Raw genomic sequence first — 12,134 nt, 5'->3', positions numbered from 1 at the left:
CACTCCCAGGCAGCACATCCAACCCACCACCCAGAGAACCAGCGTGGCCAACGGGCAACACACCAACAGCCGCTGACACACCTGCATCCCCCCTTACTGACTCGGGGGGTCAGATACCGGTTCGGGGACCGTATCTCCACTAGCACCTGAAACACCAGCATTAGATAAACATTCATTAGATGCAGATGTAATACCATCCTTAGCAGTCTTTAGATCCATGCTCACGGCCTTCACTGCGGGCAGACAGGGAGCTGACTCATCCTGCTCGTCACACACCTGTGTGGAAACGCCTCCCTCTGCAGCCTGCCGGAGTCTGAACACAGCTTTTTCTTTAATCCTTTCCTTGGGCTTCCACGGGGTACTATTCATTCCTTCTTCATCAGAAGATTCCTCACTGAATTTGAATTTCCTTCCCCCCAATGGGGACTCCAACTCACGGATGAACTGCAGGGTCCCCAAACAATCATTCCGATCCTCAGCCTATGATTCCTGAGCCGCTTGACCAGGTGTAAGTAAACCAGATCCGCTCACCTCCAGAGCTGACGCCACCGACACTTCCACTTGCGGTAAAGATTTTCCAGCAAGCTGGCCAACATCTCCTTCAGCAACATGCATGGATTCCCCTGAGCGGCACAAGCACGCCTCAGCGTCAGGTGCCTCAGCATTTTGCCTCATTGCCATGAACCTGGCTTCATTGGAAAATTTTTCTTTAAAGCTGCCACTTGTTTCCTTCAAAGCTGCGACAAGCAACACTTGGTTCTTTACCTTCTCCTCCAAGCTGCTGACCTCTGGCTTGTGTAGAGATCTTTTGCTTCTCCAAGCCTTGTCACAAGCGACCTTTTTCTTCCTGAGATCCATCCTCAATTTGGCCAACTTCTCCTCCTCCTTTGCAATACTCAGCAGCCTGGCTGCGATCTTACTGCAATAAACCGACAGCGGTTCTCCCTTCTTGGGGCCACCACCAAGGTCTTCAAATGATGGCACCACAGGAGCCGCACCATGGCTAACGCCATCCAAAGTCTTAGACAGACTTTTCCCAGGACCTCCTCCCGGGCCTCCTCCTGGGCCTCCCCTAGGATCCTGCATGCTTCCTGGATTATAGCTGGGACTCTAGGTCCTGGTTTTGGGCCTACGCTTAGAGCTCAGCAAAGCAGGCTTCTCACTGGCCCACCACTCTCCTAACTGTTCAGAAAGGGTCTAAACCAGACCTGGAAAAGTCTTACCCATGCAGGTGGTCTCTCTGCCAGCATATTACCAAAGTTATCTTTTAAAAACATCAGAGAGAAAAAGACTACTGGATTGACCATACCTAGGCCACCCTCCCGCCTGGATGAGTAAGTCACATCCCGCCTGACAAGGTTCAGCCTCTTCCCCCATAGCATCTGGAAGAAACAGCTGTAAATCCTCATATAGAGCGATTCTGGCAAGAGGCAGACAAAGCTGACATATAAAAAAAACTGGGATCAGAAAGGTCTTAATCAGGTCAACCCTTTCCCTCAAGGAGAGCCGCCACCCCTTCCAGCATCTCACTTTGACCTTGGCATCAGACAGTTTGGTCTCCCAATTTGACTTGCTGTAATCAGCAGGGCCAAAATTGATACCTAAAATTTTCACATTCTGCTGAGGCACTGGGAAGGAGTCCGGAAGTGAGAAGCTCTCACCCTCCCTACCCATCCAAAGAACTTCACATTTGTCCTGGTTGACCTTGGAACCTGACGCCTCGGCATACTGATCCATCACTGAGACCACCTCCTGCGCCTCCTCTGGTCCAGAGATGAAAACAGAAACGTCATCAGCATAAGCCACAACCCTCAAAGGCGGATCCCCAGTAGCACCCACCAGCATCCCGCTCACCGCCCCACCATCTAACCTCCTAACAAAAGGGTCGATGGCAAGGACGTAGAGCAAAGGGCTCAGCGGGCACCCCTGGCGCACCCCCGATTCAACCCCAAAGGACCGCCCAACCCAGCCATTCACCAACATGAAGCTCTCAGCCTCTCTGTATAACGTCTTCAGCCAGCCAATGAACCCCCCCTCCAAACCGTACCGGTCCAGGAGATGCCAGAGGTACTTATGGTCAACCCGGTCAAAAGCCTTCACCTGGTCCACAGCCAGCAGGAACTTTCCCCATACTTCAGCCTTACACCGTTCCAGAGCCTCCCGGAGAGCTAAAACCGCTGTGAAGGTACTTCTGCCCTGGACCGAGCAATACTGCTGACGAGAAAGCAAACTGTCTGCCACTGACGACAAGCGCCAGAACAAGATCTTAGACAGAACCTTTCTGTCGACATTGAGAAGGCTAATGGGGCACCAGTTCTCAATAGCCGAGGGATCCTTACCCTTTGACAGAAGAATCACCGCAGACTGTCTCATGGAGGGAGGTAGAGATCCCTCACTCAGACAGCAGTTGTAAACCTCCGCAAGACGAGGCACCAAGCTGGAGTTAAAGGTCTTAAAGAACTCTGCTGTCAAACCATCTGGCCCAGTAGTCTTTTTAATGGCCAGACTGTCAATGGCTTTGGCCACCTCTTCCGCAGTAATATCTTCCGTCAAACTTGTAGGCGTGACATTAACTTCCAGACCTGGTGTAGATTCCAAAAAACTCGACATCCTTGTCCGGTCGATGTGCTTCTCGCTTAGTAAGTCCGCATTAAAGGACCTAGAGACTTCTAGAATTCCTGACCTGGATTTAACCAAGGACCCTGTACCATCTCTGAAGGCGGAGGCCGTCTTAATCGCAGCACCTTTGCAGTTCTGAAAAGGGTTGGGCGAGTGGTACTTCCGTAGTCCCTTTCCAGAACCAAAGAGGCACACCGGTCATACTGGTACTCCCTAAGGAGAAGCTTGACCTCCGAGATTGCCCCAGAATCCCCACCACTAGAAACAAGGCGGTGGAGCTTCCTCCGTAACCGTTGGTAGGCAGTATACCTATTGAATTGCTTTTTCTTACCTTTGGCCTTGAAAAACCTTCCGATCCGCACCTTAGTAAGCTCCCACCACTCCGACTTACTGTTGCAGAAATCCAGCACAGTCTCTTGGGCCTGAAAGAACTCCTCAAAGGATTGTCTCACCTCCTCATCTTCCAGCAGAGCCGAATTCAATCTCCAGATGCCCTTCCCTCTCAGCGGTGTGTCTGAAGGATTCAAAGCCACAGTAAGCATAAGGTGGTCAGAGAACACCACCGCCCGACACTCAGGTGCCGAGAAGGCATAGTCCTCCTTCAAAATAAACCTGTCTATCCTACTCTGACTATTACCTCTCCTAAACGTGAAACCCGTCCTGTCTGGGCTGCGTTTAACCAAGGCATCCACCAGACCTGCTTCTCTGACAATAGCATTAAGAAAAACGCAGTAATATCCCAGCCTGTCATTGGAGACCCTCCTATCCTTGGGCCTAGTTACAGTGTTAAAATCACCTCCAAAGACAACCAGCCAGGACATAAAAAGGAAAGGCTTGATCCTTGTGAAGAGGCATTTCCTGTCCCACTTGGACTGCGATCCCTAGATGTTGATTAGGCGCAGTCCCTGCCCCCGAACAAGGACATCCAAGATCAAACATCGTCCAATCTCCACCTCAATGATCCGCCGGCACGTTACCATACCGGTAAAAAGCACAGCAACTCTGCTGTAAGACTCAGCCGCAAGAGATCAGTAGGAAGGCCCGCGCCTCCACTCCCGCTTGGCCAGATGGACATCAGCCAAGCTGGCCAACCTGGTCTCCTGCAAAAGGAAAACATCAGCATCAATATCACTGAGCAAAAATATGGCTGACTCTCTAGCACTTACAGATTTTAGGCTGGCAACATTAATGGTTGCCACCTTTATCGAAGCGGGAACTGCCATTAAAACAATTGAGAGTGGCGTTTCTTAACCCTTTTCTTGACCTTTTTAGAAGGGTCGCCAGACCTCTTAAGAGACCCCCCTGCCTCCTCATCCTCCATCGGGGAGATAGGGTTCTCACACCTCCTCCTCCCCAGACAGAGCCCCAAACATATTGCCAAAGGTCACATCCCCCACCTCCAAAGAGGAGACAGACCCTGCAGATGAGAGGACCCACTTACTATGCCCAGCCACCACCGACCACCCCTCCTCTACCTGGGCACCACCCTGCACAGGGACTTGGGACCCCTGAGGCCCCTTACTGACCTTTTCCTTCCTCCTCAAAGGGAGGAGCACCGGTGAAGCAGGTACCACCGACCCAGGTTTTGCACTCACCACCCCAGCCCCTCTAGCAGCCTCCACTAACTTCTTCACCTTACCAGGAGGGGGGGGCAGACCTAGCAGGCAAAACTACTGGGGTACTATCAGAAATGGACTCAGCAGGAGGGACTACCACAGGAGGATCCAAAGAAGCCACCCCCTCCCCCACCGGGGTCCCCACTGAATCAGACTTGGCCCTCTCTGCCTCCTCAGCCACCATCCGATCCAGCTCGGCTGCAATTTCTGCCGCCGGGAGGTTTCGGAGTGCCTCCGGACACTGGCTATACGTGTGGCCTAGGACCCCACAGAGGTTGCACCGTACAACATTACAATCCTTCGCCAGGTTCCAAATCTCTTGGCAGAAGGAACACCTTATTACAGGGCATGTGGCCGCAAAGTGCCCCTTTGCACCACACCTGTGACAGACCTGAGGCTGGCCAGCATAAAAAAACACTATCCTGTCTCTACCCAAGAAAGCTGATGAAGGAATGTGCTGCAGCACATTTCCCTCAACCCTTAGGCAGACCGTGGTTGTCCATCCTCCCATCCAAATTCTCCTCTCATCAACCACCTTACTGAGGGCCCCCATGACGTCCCCAAACCTCCCCAACCACACTACGATGTCAGATGGTGGGATGGACTCATTTCTCACGAGGATCGTGACTTTTATGATTATATTTTGGTGGGAAATTAGTTTGGGGGATAACCCCATCCACCTGAGACTCCGGACATATATAGACTCGTACCTTTGCCAGAACAAGTCCAATTGTTCCGGCCTTACGAAGGAGACATCAAATTCCCTAGTCCCTACTGGGGCAATAAAGGTAAAAATGTCAGTGGGTTTAAAACCCATTTCTAGCACACGGTCAATCACCTCTCTCCTGCTCAAAGGAGGCCCCTCCCCTGACCACTTCAATTGGACCACATTACGCCTCACAGCAGAGGTCGGCAAGTTGCCAGCCCGAGCCGCTGCTGGCCGAAAGGACCCCTGCCCACCTTTTACTGCTGCTGAATAACTGATGGGTAAATTGGCCACAGGGGCACCCGCCTCCCAGGGAACTGGGCCAGGAAGGACCGGACCTGGGGCGCTAGGACCCGGGGGAATGGGCCCAGATGAGACAGCCACCAGTAGAGGACCACGAGGGCGCAGGACCCGCAGAAACCTGGGCAACCCGCCCATCCCCACCAGAACCGTACTGCGTAGGGACCTGAACATGAGGACCGGGCAACACTGACCGCCCCTTCAGACTTGCAGACACCTGCACTGAAGCAGCCAAAGCCTCAGCAGGAGAGCCGGACACCGCAGCATCTCCCTCCACAGTAGCCCCCACCTTCGGAGGGGCAGAGCCTAGCGGGGCTGAAGGAACCAAAGCTCTCGCCCCCTGCTCTGCCGGGGGGAGCTGTTACCACATTATCAACTACAAACTCTTTACCACCGACAGTGTCCTTAACCCCCGTACCGTCCACACTTCCGTGGTCTTGCACTACGTTCCCAACTAATGGTACTCCGTCCCACACTATGACAGAGCTCCCCAGGGAGCTTGGGATCCGCTGCAGCTGGACAAAAACAGCTCGCTCCTTCAAGACCGGCTTAGCTGGCTTCCGCACTGTATCCACCTCCTCCTCACTTCCGGATTCTTCCGACGTAAAACGGAAGCTCCCGCTCCTCAGGTTCAGCTCCACTTCCGGAACGAAGTGTAATTCTCCCCCCGACTCCACTCTCGATCCCCAATCCGCACAACGCTGCCCAGGGGGGAGGGAGCCTGAACCGCCTACCTCCTCAGCGTCCTCCATATCTGCCGGCACCATTTTTGAACTGGTTGCAGCGGGCTCAGCAAGCCCCTGCACCCGCTCTCCTTCCTTCACCGGCTCCTCCGACAACTCCTCCATGGATGAGGTATCCCCTACGGGACCTCTGGCTTCCGCCACGCACCTGCTCCTTGCTGCTCTAAAATGGCTATCATTTCCATTTTTTTTTTCAGAATTCCGCCTTTCTTCTTCAAAGCAGCCACATATTTAGCTTGCTGAGAGACTTTCACCTCCAGAGCTTCCAAGCCCGGTTTCATGGATTGCCTTTTAGTGCTCCATACCCGGTCATAACTGGATCTCAACTTTTTTAGCTCCAGGGTTAGTTTGGCCAATTTGGCTTCCTCCTTCTCCACCTCCTTCACTCTGGCCACCACACGCCCCTGAAATTCTCCATAACCTTCCCCCTTCCTTGGGGCAGTTCCCAGGTCCTGTACAGTTGATGGATCAGGACCGGTACTAAGTCCCTCAGGGGTTCCTCCACCGGCAGGGCCAGGCCCAGGAACAGACATCTTTCCTGGGCTGGCTGGGACACTCAATCCCCCGGCTTTTCAGGCCTTCTGGAAGTATTGCAGAGCTCTCCACTATGCGACCACACCACTGGTGGTGCTGGGGCTCACCTACCTTGTAGGCTGCAGTACCAGTGCTGGCCAGCGGGTGCTCTCAACAGCCAGAATCTCACTCCTGCAATCAAGCCATCACCTGAGGCTGATTGCAGGAGGTGTATTAAGCAATGTCCAGGCCTGCAGTCAGTGCCTTGGTGTTTGTTCCCATGAACCCCTGTACCTGCATCCTGTTTGCTTCCTGCCTGACATTCCTGCCTGATCTTGACTCTGCTAGAACTCTGCCTGCACCGACCCCAGCTATTCCTGACCACTCTCCTGCCTGCTCCTTTGTACCTTGTCTGCCCTATAGTTACCGACCCGGCCTGCCTGACTACGCTTGTGTTCCCGCACATATTGTGATCTGTTGGAGGTTTGGTTTTTGCACTGTGTGTTTGGGTTACTGTATAGCCTTCAATAAATTATATTGTTTTACACCATATTTGAAGCCTGCGTTTCCCTGTGTGAGTCCACACATCTCTGGTCATACCCGGATCCCTGACACTAGTATATCGAGCCCGCTTGGAAGAAGCAGCAATAGACAAAAAAGTGAATGTCAAGGAAGTAGCGGCTTTATTTAAAGAATCGGCCAAGAAGTCGATACATGAAGTCTCTACTCCTTAGTCAACAGCTGAATTACTTAGCACTTCCAACCAGAGCCAGCAGGTGGTGGCCAATTTTGAAAGTTCATTGAGGGGCGAAGACATTAAAGGGGCCACAGATTTGACTGTTGTCTAACAGAGCCTTTTGCAAAGGTAATTTAGGAGGCAATTGCCTGAGATGAAGTGGAGGCAACTCTCCACAAGGGTAGAAAGTACTTTCCAAATCTGCAGACAGATTCAGCATCATTTCCCTTCTTTAAGGGACTGGAGAAGTTAAGCCAGGAAGAATGTCAGGGGCCAGAACAAAAGGTCAATCTGCTGTTGTCGCCTCCAATGGTAAATGTATCATTATCATGACTGGTAAGACACGTCACCTTGTGGTTACATTCAAGGATGCTCTAGACTGAAAATTAGGTCTAGATCTTATGTAGCATCTGTGGGTACCTCTAGACAAGCAATAACATTTTCAGCAGTAGGCAGAGTGATACCGAGTTGCATGACTAATATATGAAGAAAAAAAAACCCTTCTGGAGGAAGTGCAGAGAGACAAAGTGGTAACAGATGTGTAAAAGCTGAAAACTGCTGAATGCTTTGTGGCAAGGCCATCAGTAGATGTCATTAGACGTTCTTTAAGAGTGATGTTGTCTGTGGTCACAGCAAGGAGGGCAAATACGGCTTAAGCCATGATTAACAAATTCCACCTCGAAGTCAAACTGGTAATAACCAAACAGGCAATAACTTCAACCTATTTTGGAGTAGGCTGGATACAGCCTCTTTATGGGTGATCAGTAGCTGGTCAGGGCTGATACCTTCTGATAAAATCAGAAGAATCCAAAAGGTCCAGCTTACAGGCTGAAAATTACAGATGGATACGAAGAGGCAAAATCCCACAGTCCAGGAAAAGATTACTAATGGGAACTGGAGATGTACCCAATCTTCATTGTTAAAGCCTTAAAAATCTAAGGTACATGTCCTGGGAGAACAGCAAAAAGTCCCCTTTATGGGTGAGCTCGCCCAGGGGGTACCTGTGGAAGCCAGATTGAAGCTCTTTGCACACACCTGGATGGAAAATGTTCATGATCAGTGGACCATAATGGATATAGTGGTGTGAAATTTGTAAAAGTCCACCTTCTGATCACTTCCATCCAGTCAGTCTACCACTTTCGATGGAAAAGCCAAAATTCTGGTCTAGTTTGTGCCTGAATGAATTAAAAAACAAGCGATAGTGAAGTTTCCAAGTGAAGAGAAGAAGAGGATTCTGTTCACCTCTGTTCCTAGTAGATTTATCAGATGTCTTACATGTCCCAATCCATCTTGCATTTTAGTCCCACTGCCAGTTTTTTGTTGCTTACCTTCAGTCTGTCCACCTTCTCCAGGACATTCACAAAGGTCCTACTGTCTGCCAAAGTGAAGGGGATGAGAATACACCACTACTTGGAAGACATCCTCCTCTAGCCAGCAATCAGGAGATACTTATCCAGCATTGGGACACTCTGCTAAACAAGCAATCTACAAAATTTTGAGTAGCTATTACATTTGGAAGAAGAGCTTCCTCTGTCTGAAGCAATGAATGATGATCATGGGGGCATCTTTGGATACATAAAATATTCAGTAGAACTTTTACTAGGGAAGATCCATCCTCTGATCAAGAAAGTAAAAGGTGCTTTGGGAACAGACTCTTTCAGCAGAACAGTACCTGAGTATCCATGGGTCTTCTAATCGACCACTTCTTGTTTCCGAATGAAACATTATCATGTCATACGCCAGAAAAATTGAGGGGTACATTTCAAGGAGCAGGCTGCTCCAGGTTATTTATCTCACAAGGCATGGTTTGAATGCTCTTGAACCAAGAGCAGTGCTCAAGCCTCTTCTGGTATTCACTCCTTTGATAAAAGGAACAAAAGATGTACTGTGCCTTGACAGTAAAATGGCAGTTGCATACATACAGAGGCAGGGGGGAACGAAAAGTCAAACCCTAATGTTGGAAGTGAGACTGTTCAATTGAGCTCAATTCATCGAGAAGACCTTAAGACAGTCTGTGTGCCAGTAACTCAAAGTCAGTTGGAAGACTCATTGAGCCACTCCTCTGATCAAGCAACAAATGGTCCTTCAGCTGGGGTGTTCAGTCGCTTAACTCTCAAGGAGGAATCTGCCTAGGTGGATCTAGCATACAGCTCCCTGAAATACGAAATATGACCGGGGCGGACTGACCATTCGAGCACTCGGGCACTGCCCGGGGTCAGTAGGGGGCCCCATGAAATGCCCCTGGTACCTTTTTTTATAGGCTTTTTTGAGTGTGGGCAAGGACACAGGGGCCCCATGATCCCCTATTGCCCGGGGGCCCTATAAGTTGTCAGTCCGCCCCTGAATATGACAGATTCCTAGCGAAAGCATCATACCCAACAGTGGAAGGGTAGGCTTCTTAGACTGCCAGTGGAACTTGCAGTTGAGACATATCTATACCACAACACCTATGATGTCCAGATTCTTATCCAGACTCAAGCAGATTTCAGTAATGATATTTGTAATTACACCATTTTGGCCAAGGAGGCTCTGGTTTCCATCTTCTACAGTTGAACATTGGGTTACCAGTGCTTCTTTCAGTAAGGCCGGATCTGCTTTCTCAAGGCCAGTTTTTTTCCATCCAGTCCCAGGGGACTACATTTGATGGCATGGAGGTTGAGATGCGGAAGGCTACAAAGTCAAGGGTGCTCAGTGCAGGTAGTGGCTACCTTGCTTCAAAGCTTCCTTTTGCAGCTATTATAGATCATAAAGCCTGGAGTCCTTTTATCACCAGAACCAACCAAGGTTCTGCAGTTCTTACAACTGGGGCTACACAAAGGCCTACATTAAAATACATTTAAAGTTCAAGTTTCAGTCTTGTCTGCACTCTCTGTGGTCCAATGGGCCCTTAACCCTTTGGTGATGCAATTCTTAAAGGCTTGCATAAAGTTAAGACCTCCTAGGAAGCCATTGTTCCCTTAGTAATCATAAGTCCAGAAAAAATATATATACCAATACCACAAAAAAGTGCAAAAAAACTTTTGTGCAAAAAAAGTGTCTAAACTTGAAGAATTTCACCAAAAAACCTTGATAATATGATGGCAGATCATCCATAAATATATTTTCAGAAGCGAAAACTCAGCAACACACCGATCCTCATCGATCAAATAACAGGATCAGAAACTTTGTAGTAAATCGGAAATCCACTTCTCCAAAAGAAAAGACCACCTTCAATCGTATCCATGGGGGGAAATGCCAAGCACTCGAGAGAAACAGAAAGACTTCATGGTGCAATATTATAAAAACCAATTCCTTTATTAGGTACTCATTGCACTTACTCAAGAGGTGTCCCAGCCGACACCAGCATCAACAGCATAACAGCAATCACATAAACGAGCCTGGCTACTCAGCACATGCGCAGTAGCTGGCAGCCAAAAACGTAATGACGTCACATCAATCAAGCTCCGGGCGGAGCTTGATTGATGTGACGTCATTACGTTTTTGGCTGCCAGCTACTGCGCATGTGCTGAGTAGCCAGGCTCGTTTATGTGATTGCTGTTATGCTGTTGATGCTGGTGTCGGCTGGGACACCTCTTGAGTAAGTGCAATGAGTACCTAATAAAGGAATTGGTTTTTATAATATTGCACCATGAAGTCTTTCTGTTTCTCTCGAGTGCTTGGCATTTCCCCCCATGGATACGATTGAAGGTGGTCTTTTCTTTTGGAGAAGTGGATTTCCGATTTACTACAAAGTTTCTGATCCTGTTATTTGATCGATGAGGATCGGTGTGTTGCTGAGTTTTCGCTTCTGAAAATATATTTATGGATGATCTGCCATGATATTATCAAGGTTTTTTGGTGAAATTCTTCAAGTTTAGACACTTTTTTTGCACAAAAGTTTTTTTGCACTTTTTTGTGGTATTGGTATATATATTTTTTCTGGACTTATGATTTGATGATTTTTTCATATATATATATTTTTTTATATTTATATACACTTACTAGCGCAAATTATTTATTAATTGGTACACTTTATATATGTTCTACCCTGACGGAGTAGTCCTAAAATTTTTGCACTGCTCTATCCCTAAGCTGGCTTCCTCCTTCCACTTTAGCCAGAAAATCAATTTACCTTCTTTAGTGAAGCAGAATAACTGCAACCTCTGGATATTGGCCTAACTGAAGGCCTACTTAGCAGCCACTTCTTTATTCAGGAAAGCAGAAATCTGTGCTTGGTTTCACATGGCTTAAGGCAGGGACAGTCATCTTCAACACGAACAATCGCCTCCTGGATTGTTAAGACAATTAAAAGAACCTACTCTTCACAAGACCTTCCTGTTCCAGAAGACTTAAAAGCACATTGAACCAGGGAAGTGGCAACTCTGCAGACAGTGCAGTGTGAAGTGTCTCCTGAGGCTATTTTGCAAGTCAGCAATATGGTCCTCCAGGAACACCTTCACTACACTTTATTAGGTGAACCCAGCTCAGATCACAACAGAAGAATTTGGAACATTTGCTGTGCAGGCACATAAATGATCATTGCAAACATTTTTTGGGGTTCTCCCATCTGACAGGTTAGTTCCTACTGTTTGCTGCCATGATATGCAAGGAAAACAGAAAACTGTATACTCGCCTTTCCTTAATTTTGCTTTCCTGGTGCATTCTCATGGCAGCATACAGATTCCCACCCAAATGATGAGTGTTACAGAGAATGCTGTGAGCCGGGTCTGTCTTTGATTTATTTTTGGATATAATGGGGGAGGCTTAGGATATCCAAACCATTTTTGCTCCTGTCTTTGTCACCAATATGACACTTTCTGTCCTAGTGACACAGCATAAAGTAAATCAACAGGCACATGGGCAACAGCAAGCATTTGGCATATGTTCTATCCCTTTTTCACTTTAGTAATGTGTTTTTATTG

At 48.6% G+C, this 12,134-nt stretch overlaps 1 protein-coding gene across 1 annotated transcript in view; it reads left to right on the top strand.

Moving 5' to 3' along the window:
• The window catches only part of LOC149455903 (complement factor H-like), a 746,405-nt gene that overhangs the window by 566,975 nt on the left and 167,296 nt on the right, over positions 1 to 12,134 (top strand). The window lies entirely within an intron of this gene.

This window comes from Staurois parvus, unplaced genomic scaffold (genome assembly GCF_062004578.1).
Source record: "Staurois parvus isolate SC_StPar_1 unplaced genomic scaffold, SC_StPar_1.0 ptg000384l, whole genome shotgun sequence".
Classification (NCBI taxonomy): Eukaryota; Metazoa; Chordata; class Amphibia; order Anura; family Ranidae; genus Staurois; species Staurois parvus.
Note: the sequence above shows the minus strand (reverse complement) of the source record. Positions and strands in the feature narration are given on the sequence as shown.